This window comes from Melospiza melodia, chromosome 4 (assembly GCF_035770615.1).
Source record: "Melospiza melodia melodia isolate bMelMel2 chromosome 4, bMelMel2.pri, whole genome shotgun sequence".
Classification (NCBI taxonomy): Eukaryota; Metazoa; Chordata; class Aves; order Passeriformes; family Passerellidae; genus Melospiza; species Melospiza melodia.
The window spans coordinates 57154601-57168174 of record NC_086197.1 but is presented as its reverse complement, the minus strand read 5'-3'; positions in this window follow the sequence as shown (position 1 = coordinate 57168174).

Below are 13574 nucleotides of genomic sequence, written 5' to 3'. Positions count from 1 at the left end.
TTTTTATGCAAATGTTTTTTCCCCACTCCCCTCGTCTTTCAGTTAAGGACAAAGTCTCTATTTATGAGTGGATAAGCTCAGAAAACTTCCTTTCTCTGAGTTTACCCAAAGCAATGCCTACCCTATCAGGCTGGTTGCTAAAAGTAATTCCCTATGGAAATGGACCCATTGTCAATAGATATTTCCCCCAGGACATGAGATATCTGAAGTTTTGGGACCAGAACAGCACTAGGTAAGCAGGTCTGAGATGGTGCAGCAAAACTGAATGAGCCTAAGATGTTGCAGTCAGTAATCTTACCCAGGACAGGCTGTTGTGGATCAGAGCAAGGCATGCTCTCACCATCTGTATGGCCAGGGAAGAGAGCTGTCTGCACCAGGTGACCTTTTGAATGAGGGTGTGTACAGGGGTAAAATATAAAAATATATGTCTGAATTCTGCTGGATCCCCTTGTGGCTTTTAAGCATTGAGAGAAGACTGTAAAAGTACAGTATAGATGTTAGGAGTTGAAGGCTGTGCCCCAGAGAGAGGGGAAGGGTCTAAGGTGTCAGAATACCTTGCTGCTTTTGCTGTGGAAATGGGCAGAGGTTGTAGCACTGGGCTGGAATGACCTGTGAATGAAGCAGCTTTGGTATTATCTGTGTGAAGGTGTGAGAACAGGGATCAGCCCCTCTGAAACACCGGGGAGCCAGGGGCTCCCATCCTGGACCCTGTCACACTTCAGCTCTGAGGATGGGAAATGGGTCACCTCCCACTGGCCCAGAACCCAGGCAGAGCAAACTCACACCTGCCTTCCAGAATCCTCATGGCAGCGACGTGTGATGGGTCTGAACTCCTGGTTCTATGCCAGCCCTAGAATGTGCAGGGCTGTATCTCCTGCCAAGAGCCCTGCTCACTTTCCCTCAGTTGGAAAAGTGCTCCTTTTTACAGCAACAGCTTGCTCCTCCCTAGGAAGGGTTTATTCCTTTATCTGCAGTCTGACAGAGAGGGAGAGGTCTTCTGGGGAGACATCTGGGAGGAGTCTTAGCACAGTAGGTGTTTCCAGCACCATGCACATCTGTCTGTGGCCCAGATCAGAGTGTGGGGGCCCTGAGCTGCTGCACAAGCACCCGAAGTCTGTCTTGGCCAGCTGCAGAAACTGGGCACAGCGACGTGACTCTTTCTCAGTGCTGCAGGGAAACAAAATAGGACATGAATGAAGTTCTGGTTCTGCAAACAAGCCTGAGAGTAGAAGCAGTGTCCCCAGTGACTGTGCTCACTGTGTACACAGCTAATTATAGGGATAACTTTTCAGGAGCTTATGTACACTGGGGACTTTAATTCCCTCTGCACCTTCCAGGGCTCTGCATCTAACCAACAAACTTGGGAGCCGCAAGCAAGGCACAGGAAAAGCCTCCTCCTCCTCCTTCTCCTCCTCCAGCGGTTCTGCAGTGCTTTTCGGGACTGACACAGCACAGACAGCCCTGGGGTGCTACACACAGATGTGCACAGATGTGGTGGCAGTGGAATGAGGGGGTCTGCCTTACTCCCTGTGCTCAAAGGCTTCTGCAGTGCAGCTTTGGTGGGCTTAGCCACTGCAACAGGGCTTTGGAGGCAGAAACCAGGGGCAGAATCATGTGCATGGGTCAATCTCTTGTTTGCTTTATTTTTGGGCCTTGTGCCCCGTTGTGTGATCTCTGACCTGAACTTGTGATGGATGTGGCCCAGATGTTTTGAGCTGTCTGGGGAGGCTGGTTTGGTTTGCAAATGGAGGAAGTGCTAGATGCAAATTGACAGAGGGCAGGATGAAGGGGTTCCCTTTCCCCTCAGCACTGCAGACATACTGTGGTATGAGAACCCCTGTTCTGCAACAGCATCTGATCTCAAAGGACATTCAAAATATATTAGATGAAAGCTCCATTTGCCTAACAGGAAAGTGAGGCTGCAGAGGCATGTCAGAGCTGCTGTCTTCACCCCAGGGAACAGGGAATTGGGTTGTGTTGTGTAAGATGCAATTTCATATCCATCTTTGGTGGGAAAGGATTTGAACATCTCCAGAAGCAGAATGTTATAGAGACCTGGAGGTTCAGCGAGGGGACCAGCATTTTCTTATTTTATTCCCTGAACTGTTGTGTATGACATTAAACAATGAAGCGTTGCTTAGACATGAACTAGCTCCCATCTGCTTCAGGTTGAACCAAGACTTTGTATATGAAAATCTGTGCCTCAGCTTTGCCACTTCAGTCCCACTGCACTCAGAGTTATGGCTCTGGCTGCGGGGGACTGCTGAGCTGCAGAGAATCTGCCTGCAGAAGGACTGAACAACCTTTGCACCTACCCTGAAGAAGAGGAGAGGGCACTGTAAGTGAGTCTGCCTTGTCTGCATTGCTCCTGCTCTTGGCAGTGCCTGGGAGGTGCTGAGAGGCCTCTGAGAGCCAGCACAAAGGGAGGAGAGGTCAACCACCAGCACAGCAAGGCAGGACTGAACTTCTTCCTTTCTTCTAGCAATCCTGTCAGCTTTGAATATTGTTTTTTAAAATCTCTCAGCTATTTCCCAGAATAGCTATCACAGAAAGAAATTTATGGCGCCTAAGTCAGATCCCATCTCATGCACAGAAATCCAGCACTGAGCTGGGCCTGAGTTCCCAGCACAGGGAAGAGACAGTGATAATTTAGAATGACATATGGTAGGAAAAATTATCCTCCTTATTATAAACAGATGAAGGACATGGCTGTCTGACACCTCTGTTCACAGAATCACAGAATGGGTCTGGTGGCAGGGACCAGTGGGGTCATCTGGTCCAAGTTCCCTGTCCTAGCAGGGTCATCCCAGAGCACACGGCACAGGATTTTGTCCAGATGGTTCTTGAATATCTCCAGTGAGGGAGACTCCACAGCCTCTCTGGGCAATCTGCTCCAGTGCTCAGCCACCCACACCATAAAGAAGTTCTTCCTTATATTCAGGTAAAACTTCCTGTGCACGAGTTTCTGCCCATTGCCTGTTGTCCTGTTGTTTGGCATCACTGAGAAGAGTCTGAATCCATCCTCTTGACACACCCCTTTCAGATTACAAACATTGATGATGCCCTCTTTCAGCCATCTCTTCTCAAGCCTGAGCAGACCCTGCTCCCTCAGCCTCTCCTTATGAGAGAAATGCTCCAGTCCCTTCATCCTCTTTGTTGTCCTCTGCTGGACTCACTGCAGGAACTCCATGTCTCTCTTGTGTTGAGGGGCCAAGGATAGATCATCTGGAAGGAGGCTAAACAAATACATCTGGGCAGAAATATTAGAAACAAACTCTCTCTTGCTGGTGGACAGATCACAGGACTTGTCACTCTTAGTCACCTCCACACAGGAGGATGGCTTCCTCTCAGTACCACAAGTGACAGCCCATGGGACAGCACAGACCTGGGGACAGCTGACACAGGAGGACGAAATATTGTCTGAAGGACACAGCTGGGACAGTGGTTTGCAGAACCATGAAAGAGGAGGGCAAGGAAGAGCCAAAGGCTGTTTTGAGAGGAGAGAACTTGTCCAAGGAGTGATGTGGCCAGCAATGGGTAAGGGTCAGTGAGGGAAGGTGCTGGGTGGATACCACAGAGAGCTGATAATGGTGTAGAAGAGAACACACAAGTGTTTTTTCTAAGGCTGTGAATCAAATACCTCTTTCACCCATTTTGGCTTAGTCACTAAGGAAACTTCAGAGGAATATTTTCAGTGGAAAAATCTGCAAAACCACAAGATGCACATTGAATAAGAGCATACTTGTTCTCTCATTTGAATTTCTCCCTTCTCTGCTGAAGTGCCTGCAGATCCATACAGGCAGGCAGGCTAGCTGCATGATCTGTAAAGCAGCAGCTTTGTCTGGGTTAGAGGAAAGGCCCATGGATAGCTGCATCCCTGCCTGCACCAAGCCTCCACATATGGCAGCTATGCAGAGCTGCCCTCTGCACCCCAGCTGCAAACAGTGCTGTGTCGTCCTCCCCTTGAGCTCACCAGGGCTCATTGTATATCCATGGATCACAACAGCCCCTGGAGAGCCCCACATGGTGTCCACATCCAGGCTGAAATGCCAGCCCCATCCATTCTCCAGCCTGAGCACATGGGCTGTATGAGCACTCCAGGTTTCTCCTTACCCCTGTGTTATGAGTATCAGATATTCTTTGTGTCTTCCTCCTTCCTCTCTTCCTAGGCAAGAGGCCACATCTCATCATTTGTTAGGGATTAGTGTAATTCTATGCCAGCCATGTCATGTGTTCTGTCTGTCTACATCACCAGCATTATTTCTTGCCTTTTACCTTGTAGATGAGGCATTGCAATCTGTAACTTTCTCAGTCCAGCTTAGTACAGCACATCATTACTTCCACAGGTGCCAGAAGACATAGCATGGGTGCAGTCCAATTCTAGTTCCTTTGTTTGTGTGAGCAACTGCAGACAAATGTCAAGTCCTTGAATATTCTAATCAGCTGTCAGAAGAGCAGGATGGGAACTTGCAGTTTTCTTGTTTTCTTGCTCTGTTAGTTGCTGGAAGGAACAGAATAATCACCTCAAGAAAAAATGTTCAGCTGTTTTCTTCTCCACTAAAGGAAGGGGAGATAGAGGAAGAAGAGAGGGCTGTATGCCTGAAAGATTGCATTTTAAAATACAGAGGTGATGTTTTCAACATAAATCTGTTGTGCTCAGAGTATTCTTTGGCATCTTGGAATTCAATGTGGGTGTTGATCCTGGATATATCACGACTTCCCATTGCAATCAAGACTTTATTTTCCTTGGCCAATTTTTTCTGTTCTTTGGCTGAGAAACAGAAAAGACAGACAGTAACTTACCCCAGGCTGTTGATGAAGCCTGTAGGCAGAGCTGGAGACAGAGCCCAGATCTTCTGCATGCAGATCTCCTGAATGTCAGCCATATGGCCACACTTTCCCTTCACCTTCCCTCTCCCTGTGACTCCCAATGGCTATTTGCTCAAGTTGAAATGGCAGTATTTCACCATGAGTAGAAGGCTGTCTTGTTTTGTTGCTTGTTGGGCACAAGCCAAGCAGATCAGGATTGTTGTTTTCCCTCCATCTCCCACTCCTTGCCAGTGAGACCTTTCCTCCTGGATGAACTTCTTTATTCTTTTGGGGTCTGATGGTGAATGGGCTTCCTGGCTGCATTGCTTTCTCCAAGCAGTTGCCATGCTTTCTTGGATCCCTGGGCATCCTGGGTTTCAGACCCCATCTCGTAGCAATGTTTTCAGGTTTTCTGCTCTGTTGAGATACTAGTAGTAGAGAAAATATTATGTTAAGCAGATATTAAGAAGAAATATTTGTGTCATCAATGTTTTAATTTTGTATAATTAGTAAATTAACCAAAATTTTATTTTGTATAATTATACAATATTATTATTTTGTATAATTAGCAAATATTTGAATATTATTGTGTTTAAAATATTTTATCACAAAGATATTAAGAAGGCATATTTGCATAATCAAGAAGTACAGGTGGCAGGTGAAAAGAAAATGTGAATGAACCCTTGCTTGGTACATTTTAGTCATGGCAAGACAGTAGCAGAAAGGAAGGTATTGTTAAAGTGAAAGGCAGTTTATCATGCTATAACTGAGGTAGTAATGCTTATATCAAATGATCAACGGTCTTTAAATGTTCATCAATCTTCTTTCCACTGACCTGTTCTGCCATCCGTGAGTCTGGATACTGCCATGCTTAATGGGGCTTTCAGGTGCTTCCATCTTGCAGGTCTCTAGCATGGGAACAGCACATCTTTGGAGTCTCTGCTGTGACCAGGTTGCTCACAGAGACACAAACCACTCTGGAGAGATGCACTGCCCCACAGAGCAGCAGGCAGAAGCAGGGTGTCCTGAAGATCACCCCGGTGAGGTTATTCTCAGGATCCCAAACCAGGGTCTCCTTTCTCTTCTTTCTGCCTTGCTATCCGCAGGCAGCATGGAGACTTGAGCGTACAAGGCACTCCACAGGTTCTCTCTCAGTCTCCAGGACAGGGCTGGCTCTCACTGCACCCTCCTCCTCCCTGCTGGCCCCCTGTATCTGTGTGAGTGACAGCTCCTCTGACCCTGCTACGATTTTATTTCTCTTTTTGCCCATACCCATGCCCTAGTGGCTGCTCTGCCTCAAGCATAACACTGCTGCTCCCAGGGAAAGTGCCTGCCTTATCGTTTGTGCCCCAGGCACTCTCTTTTAAAAAGAGCAAATATCCTGTGCCAAAGGAGAACAGAGAGAAACCACCAGGCACCCTCTGTCAGAGTGGTGATGAAGAAAGACTTAAGCAACACAAGAAAATGGATTAGCACTTTGCCTGGGGCCCTGTTCAAAGGTTTCTGAGAGTGGTATTTCAGTGGACTCCTTCTTGGCAAGTCTGGCTTTGTGATTTAGGACACTAAAATCCTTCTTCTTTTAACAATAAAGATAACTGCATCCAGAACATTTCAAACTCAAGAAACTGCTTTACCAGCATTTTACAAATAGGGTGGGATTCTTTCTTTGCCTATTCCTATGGAAATGAGGTGATCTGTGTGTCTGCTTGTCCTGTCCCCACTTTCAAAATATCAGACACACCTGACAGCAGGGCAGTGGTCCCTAAGGTATTATGGTGCTACTGGTTTTGTGAGACCATGTGTTGGGCAGAAGTGGAAATTCTCAGAACTGCATGATTAGGTTTTTCATGTCAGGGGCACCGTAGCCTTACTCATAACATGCCCTCACATCCTTGCTGGGGTCCTCAAGTCCCCCAGGATGAGCTGTCTGGGAGCTGCTCCTTGCCCATTGCCTTTAATGGTACCAATGGTTCTCCAGCTCACTCAGTGCCACCTTCCTGAACATTCATGCAGGATTGTTTACTTCAGTTTGGGCTGGGTTTATCTGAATGTCTGTCCTTGTGCTGGGAATCCATCAAGCATGCAAACCCAAAGCTCCTGAAGTAGTTGGCTTCTATTTCTGGCCATGACAATCAGCCAAAGACTTGGCGCTGCTTTATTTATGTTTGTTATATTAAATCTGTCTGTGAATTTCTCTGTGACAGACAGAGATGTCACAGATGGGCAACATGTGTGGGAGGGGACTGTTTCTGGACAAGCACCATCCTCCTCTGCTTCTCACCAAGCTCCACCACCCACTTAGAGAAATCCCAGGGAGCCCATTCCCCAGATCACTGACAAAATCAGCAAAAGCTCCCACTAAGAGCAAGTTCCTGGGGCCCAGGAGCTTTTCAGGGAGCCCACACCATTTGGCAGAATGAAGCCACCAGGCAGGCAGGGACAGGCAGGAAAAAACTTCAGCAGAAAGACATCAGGAATCTTTTTCTCTAGAGCAGCTTAAGGTAAACCTCGTGCCTCAGTGCTAAGTTTCGCATGGAGGAGGCAGAAACCTGATCTGAGATTTCAGGTGCTTGCTGACAGGCAGGGGAGAAGGAGCTAAGCCAAGCTCTCAGCTGTCATGCCAGCCTTGCAGATCTCTCTTCAGTGGCAGTACAGAGCTCCTCATAGCACTCCTGCTGCTGTTTCACTGATGGTGTCCCCTTCAGGAAGTGCAAACTCGGTGTGATAAATCATTTTCTTATGTTCCTGCTTACTCAAGATCTTCCCAGATAAGGTAATGACAGAGATTTCTATTTAGCAATCCAGTGCTGCAATAGAGGATTGGGGCAGTAACAGTTCATTGTCAGAGTGATAGCACAGAGAGCCCAGAGAGATCAGACAATGCAGAAGAGCTCCAGGGGATGAGAAAGAGAGTGAACTTGGGATGCCTGTGTGTCACTTGTCACCATCAAGCCCCCTGCTTGGGAAGGCCAGGCAGTGATAAGAGGGCCCTTGGCTGAGGGAGTTGCTCCCGCCAGAGCTCTGCTCCTGTGGAGGGCTGAGGACAGGCACATAGCCACAGGTCTCTCCCTCCTGCAGCTTGTGCAGCACTTGGCACAAACAGGACCTTAACCCTAATGAGATCCCCGGGCAGCTCTAATGAAATGCCTGTGCTCACTGCAGTCCTTACTGCTCATTTCAGGTCTCAAAATAGACAAGGGTCTGTTTAGGAGATAGTGGATATGTCTTATTTATTGTGTAGTGTTGCTATTTTGTTTATTGGATCCTCCAGTAGGTTTGTTAGTTCCTCCTCCAGTTCACTAGTGAAATGACCATCAAGAAAGACAATCACCTGCCTCAGAGAGATGAAGCAACAGACAGATGCTTGGCCAAGTAACACAGGGGGAGGTGTGTTCTACAGATGTGTACAGATGTTTGGTATATAATATATGCACATCAGAGATTCTCATTCAGTGTCTGCTGTATGGAAATGTATGGCAGCAAACAACATTGTCACTAATCTTGGGCTTAGCCAGCCAGCAGGGCTGTAATTGCTTGTGTACCCAATATGTGACTCATGAAGTGTATTTTCCTGATAAATGTACAGTAATATTTTCCAGTGGCTGTAGGTGGGAGACAGTGAAAAGAAATCCCAAATAATACAATCCAGTTGGTGCCAGGAAGTATTGTAAGCAGATTCTATTACTGGAACAGAGGGGAAGAAAACATTGGTTAAAGACCAGGAAGAACAAAAGTGTCTTTGTTGGCAAAAGTCTTTAAAGGAAGATTCTGCTGTGGAAAATAGTAGAATGCAATTTCTATGACTGATACATGTTGTAAGTCATATGTGTGTTTTTTTGTGATTTTTGACATCTGTATCGAATCTTAAAATTACATCCTTCATCAGGTAGGTAGACAAAAAGGGACAGACAATTTCAGCAGAAGAGACCCTGGTCAGCTTTTTCTGAGCAAATGAGGGGGAATGTTGAATCCAGAACCTCATGCCTGCAGCACTGGAGTCTTGCTCTTTTTCTTGTACACCCATCCTGGTTTTCCTCTCAGTGCCTGGCTAAAAGGATCATGAGATGAAATGGAAAGAGCTCTGAAAGAAACTTATTACCAAGCAAATGACTTTCAAAGCTGCAGAACAACTTGAGATGGGTTTGGATAAAGAGTTTTCCATACTAAGGACATCATAAGAGGTCTTTATACTGCCTTCTGATACATCATTTTGTAGTGATTATTGTTTGCAATATTGAAGTCAGAGAGGCCAATGCAAGACACTATAGAAACCAAAGGTTATTTTATTTCAAACCACTCTGATTTCACTCACTCAGACCAAGACCCTCATAACCACATATTCATAGGCAACAGAAGGCATTTGGTCATACTATTTCATTTTCTGGCAATCACATAGAAGGTTTAATTCATGGGCTGTGGAGTTCTTGTCAGGTCTCTGGTGTTTCTCTTAGTTTGGCCACCATATGCTCATTTTAGATGCATCTTTTGCATCCTGTAGGAGTTGGCAGTAACTGTGGTCTATTTTGTCTCCATCCTTTCCCCCCTGTGAGTATCATTAGAACTCATCCTCCTTTGTCTTCTCATCTATGTATCTTAGAGCTCAATCTTGTTCTTCATCCAAGCACCATCATCTCCAGGCATCTAATTTTTTTCTTTTAAAATCTTAGTTGTACTCTGCCTTTTGTTTTAAGACTTACCTGGTTCTAAAGAGTGATTTATTTTTTTCCCCCCATCTGGATATCTAGAGGATCTGTGTCAATATGCTGGGATTTTAATGATCTGCTAATCCAGCTTCCATCAGTATGGGCTGCTCTTGTAGCCCTTCTTATGCCTTTCTTCCCAGTGCTTCTGTGCCCAGACCTCTTCTTTGTTCTCCATTTCTATTATTTTATTGTTTCTTTTATAATTTGAAGAAAATCGGGACCACTAATGACAAAGACACCTCTCAGAGAGTGGTGGGTTTTGGAGTCCAGTGCCATTTTAGGAAGAAGGAAAAACTAATCTGAAAGATCTGATTTATCACAGAATCATTGAATATACTGAGTCAGAAGGGACCATCAGGATCATTGAGTCCAACTCATGGCCCTGAGCAGAAAACCCCAGGAATCACACCCTAAGCCTGAGAACATTGTCCAAACATTTCTTGCATTCCTTTTATCTTTCCCTCTCCTTTTAAAATTCTTTCCTGCTTTATGTGAACACAACATTTCTTAATAAAAATGCCCAGTTGCCAAGTTTAATGTAAATAAAATAAATATGTATACAAAAAGCATATAAACAGTTTGAAATTAATATTAAGGAAGGTCATCAAGTCAAATGATTTGGCTACCATATGATGTTAGGAACATTAATATAATTTGTAGTTATGCACAAGAAGATAAGAGCAATCAGATTTCATGCTTCAATAAATAAGAATGCCTTTCTTCTTGCCACAAACAGCATTTCACAATTAGCTGTGTATTGTGTATTTCCCTCCACTCCCTAGCATTCCTTTGTACTCTATCTGATATTAACAACAGAGGCCAAGACCAGGGGCTTGATGTGCCACAGAAAAAGCTATTTGCATATTTGCAAGTTGTTGCTCAAGACAACATTTATGATCCTTTAGATACTGAACTGAGATAGAACAAAGAAACGGATATAATACTGCAGGGATGCTTGTAAATACTTCAGTGGCCTCCTGCATTCAAGACAGACAGAACATAAATGTTTCAATCCAATCTTAGCTTCACAAGGGCTGGCAGATTTGGGATCTAAGATGCTATCCTAAGTATGCTGTTAAAAAAAAAAAGAAGAAGCATTATTGTTTTTTTTTTTATTACCAGATGGATGAGAAGAGTGAAACCACAGCTGCTCTTATCTCTTCCCATGTCTGTACAGGAAATAAGGCAGCTAAATCTCATCTGATCCCAAAGAATTAAGCAGGTCAGGACATTTTTGTGTTCATGTGGTGAAGCAAGGGGGATGGGTGTGGAAAAAGAAGAGACATTTCTGTTCCCTTTTCCCATAAATGCAACCCAGAAGCATGCCTTGTTTATATAGACAAAGCTTGAACATTTTGATTGCCCTGTTTTTCATAGGATTCTTCAAGTACAAGAAATGCAATTTTCTTATATGGGTTATTTAATCTCTGTGCAAGAACCTCTGCCAATTTTTTCAACATCCAAGAAATATTAATATTATCCTGTCTCTTCCTCCTTTCCCGGATTGAAGGAGAAATATGCTGATCAGTGGATGTGGACATGTGTGGGTGGGTGGGGGTGAAGCCAAAGGAAGCAACAGAGTTAGCTCTTAGCCCTGAAATGTTTTGGTTGCTTTATTCAGTGAACTGAATAACCTTCGTCTGACTTCTGTGAAATTTTAGTCTTCTCTGCTCATGAACTTCCTATTACCAGCCAAACACAGCTGTTCTGGCAAGTCCTGGCCAAACAGAGATAGTCAGTCTTTGAGGTAACTCAGTGATATTCCATGGAGTGTGCAGAGCTTTGGACTTGAAGGCTTGAGCCAGGCTCACTGTTTTCCAACAAGCAGAACTGGAGAGCAGTGTGCTCCCATTAGGCTGTACTGCTGACTCCAAATGCTCCTGTATTCATAGCCAGACTGAGATTTTTCTAGCACACTGGGCTTTGTTTTGAAGCTTGATGGATTACAGGGAGTAACTTTGAGGATCACAGCTGCATAGAGGTTGTGTCTGGACACTAATCTCTGAATTTCAGTAGAGTACATGAAATTTAATTTTCCACTAACTAATTTTCCATCACTAACACAATGCAGTGCTAAAAGCCTCCCCAGTTTACCAACCAACCAACCAACCAACCAACCAACCAACCAACCAACCAACCAACCAACCAACCTCCACAGCTCACCAACTTTAAACCTCTCCTTATGGTCATGATTAATGCGGAGACAGGCCTGAATTCTCTAAGTCAGATCAAGTGGAAGAAGAATTATCCTCTCACCCTCTGAATTTGTTCAGGGAAGAAGGATCTGGGCCTTTAAATGGTGTTTATTTTCAGTCCTGGTCCTCAGCCCTGGGATACTGAGGAATCATTTGTCCCAGAGCCCAGAGTGACATCCTTCAGGTTGGACATGCAGGTGTACTCCACATCCATGGCCAGGAGAAAGTTACTGGCAGTTATTATGTAAGATGGAAAGGGAAGCTTCTGAACTGCCCAAAATGTTGGAGGAAGCATGAAAGGAAAGAGCAGTAAGATGGTGTGCGAACCCTCCTGCCCACAGAACACTGACACTGTCTGTGAGCTTCAGACAGTGGTTTTTACAACACTCCAAAGACTAGATCACATTGTTAGAACCAATTTGTATTTTCACACTGGAAACTTTTACTTTTGCAGAAAGTTGTAATGCTGGGGGCAAAATTTTCCACAGGGGAAATGTCAAGACAGGTCAAAGATATGTGTTTAAATATTTTTGAAAAAAACTCCATCACTTATTTGTTATGAAATTACTTTTTTTTCCCCATTCCATCATGGAAGTGGAAATTAGTCACTGCAGTTATTTTGAAAAAAAAAGTTTGATTGATATGAAACTAGATTTTCCTGTTTATGTGCACCCCCATTCTTTTAATCTTTAGAAAATTTTAAATTTAGTTTTGAAATGTTTTTTTTCCCGAGGTTTAACTAGCATTTGAAGTAATTTTTAATTTTGAGTGTCTGAGTGAGTTTTCTGCCAGAGCTAACACACATTCAGATATGTATATCAAGTTCTTTAAATATCTGAAATGTGTTCTGTTTATTTTTATTTCATAGTCTTTCATAGCTTCTGTGTTTAAAAAACATCTCCCTTTCTAAAGCTTAGTGTCAGTATGCTAGTTTTCAGCACGATTTATTCCATGAGGTTGTTGACTTTAATTATATTGTGGATAGTCAAACACTCTTACTTAGTGGCTCAATTATTCTTGCTTCTTGGACCAGTTCCTAGGTATTACTTAGGACTAAATGGAAAAGTAAAAATAAAGTCTTGTTTTCTCATGTGCTGTAGAACTAGTTGTTCTAAGGAGCACTTGTTTATCAGGTTGAGAAATCTCTCCGTAAGCCATAGACCATGTGGTGGCTGACTAACTTACATCCTGAAACACAGAAGCAAATTTGGAAAGGACTGTCCAGATTGGTAAGTCCAGTTACTGTATACTCAGGGTAACCTGGGTTTGGAAACCCTGCTCAGCTGCAGAGCTGATAGGGTTTATTCCCTTGCTGGAGCACTCAGCAATCTGCTGAAGCCTTCCTAGTATCAGCTGGGCACTCGGTGAGGGAGACATCGATGTGGATCATGGCTAAAGACAGAGGCTGGAGATGGGACTTCTCCTAATCATGAGAGCTGTGGACTGTGACACAGCCCCTGGGGGGGACTGGAAACAAGACCTGACTGCTCGTCCATTGTCCTGCTGGAAAAGCCTTGAGGTCAATGCAGGCATGGAGAGGCTTAGCAACTCCCACAGGCTATGGTGAAAAGGTCTGTCATTTCGGGTGTGAATGCAAATCATATTTAAGTCCTCATCTATAGCACTCCCAGCAGAATTACTCCATGTGGGGGGTGACCTGGGCCATGCAGAGGAATCCTGCTGAGATCTCCTTGGTAACTTATCCAGTGGCACCAACAGATGCCCATGTCTGCTGGCACATTCTCAGTAGATATCTCAGAATGCTGTGTCCTTACCTTTATGATTGTTGGTTCATAGTTCTTCTTTTTGTTCCCCAATTACTTCTAGCTTATGAGCTTTTAATTTACAGCAGGATTCTTACTGCTCA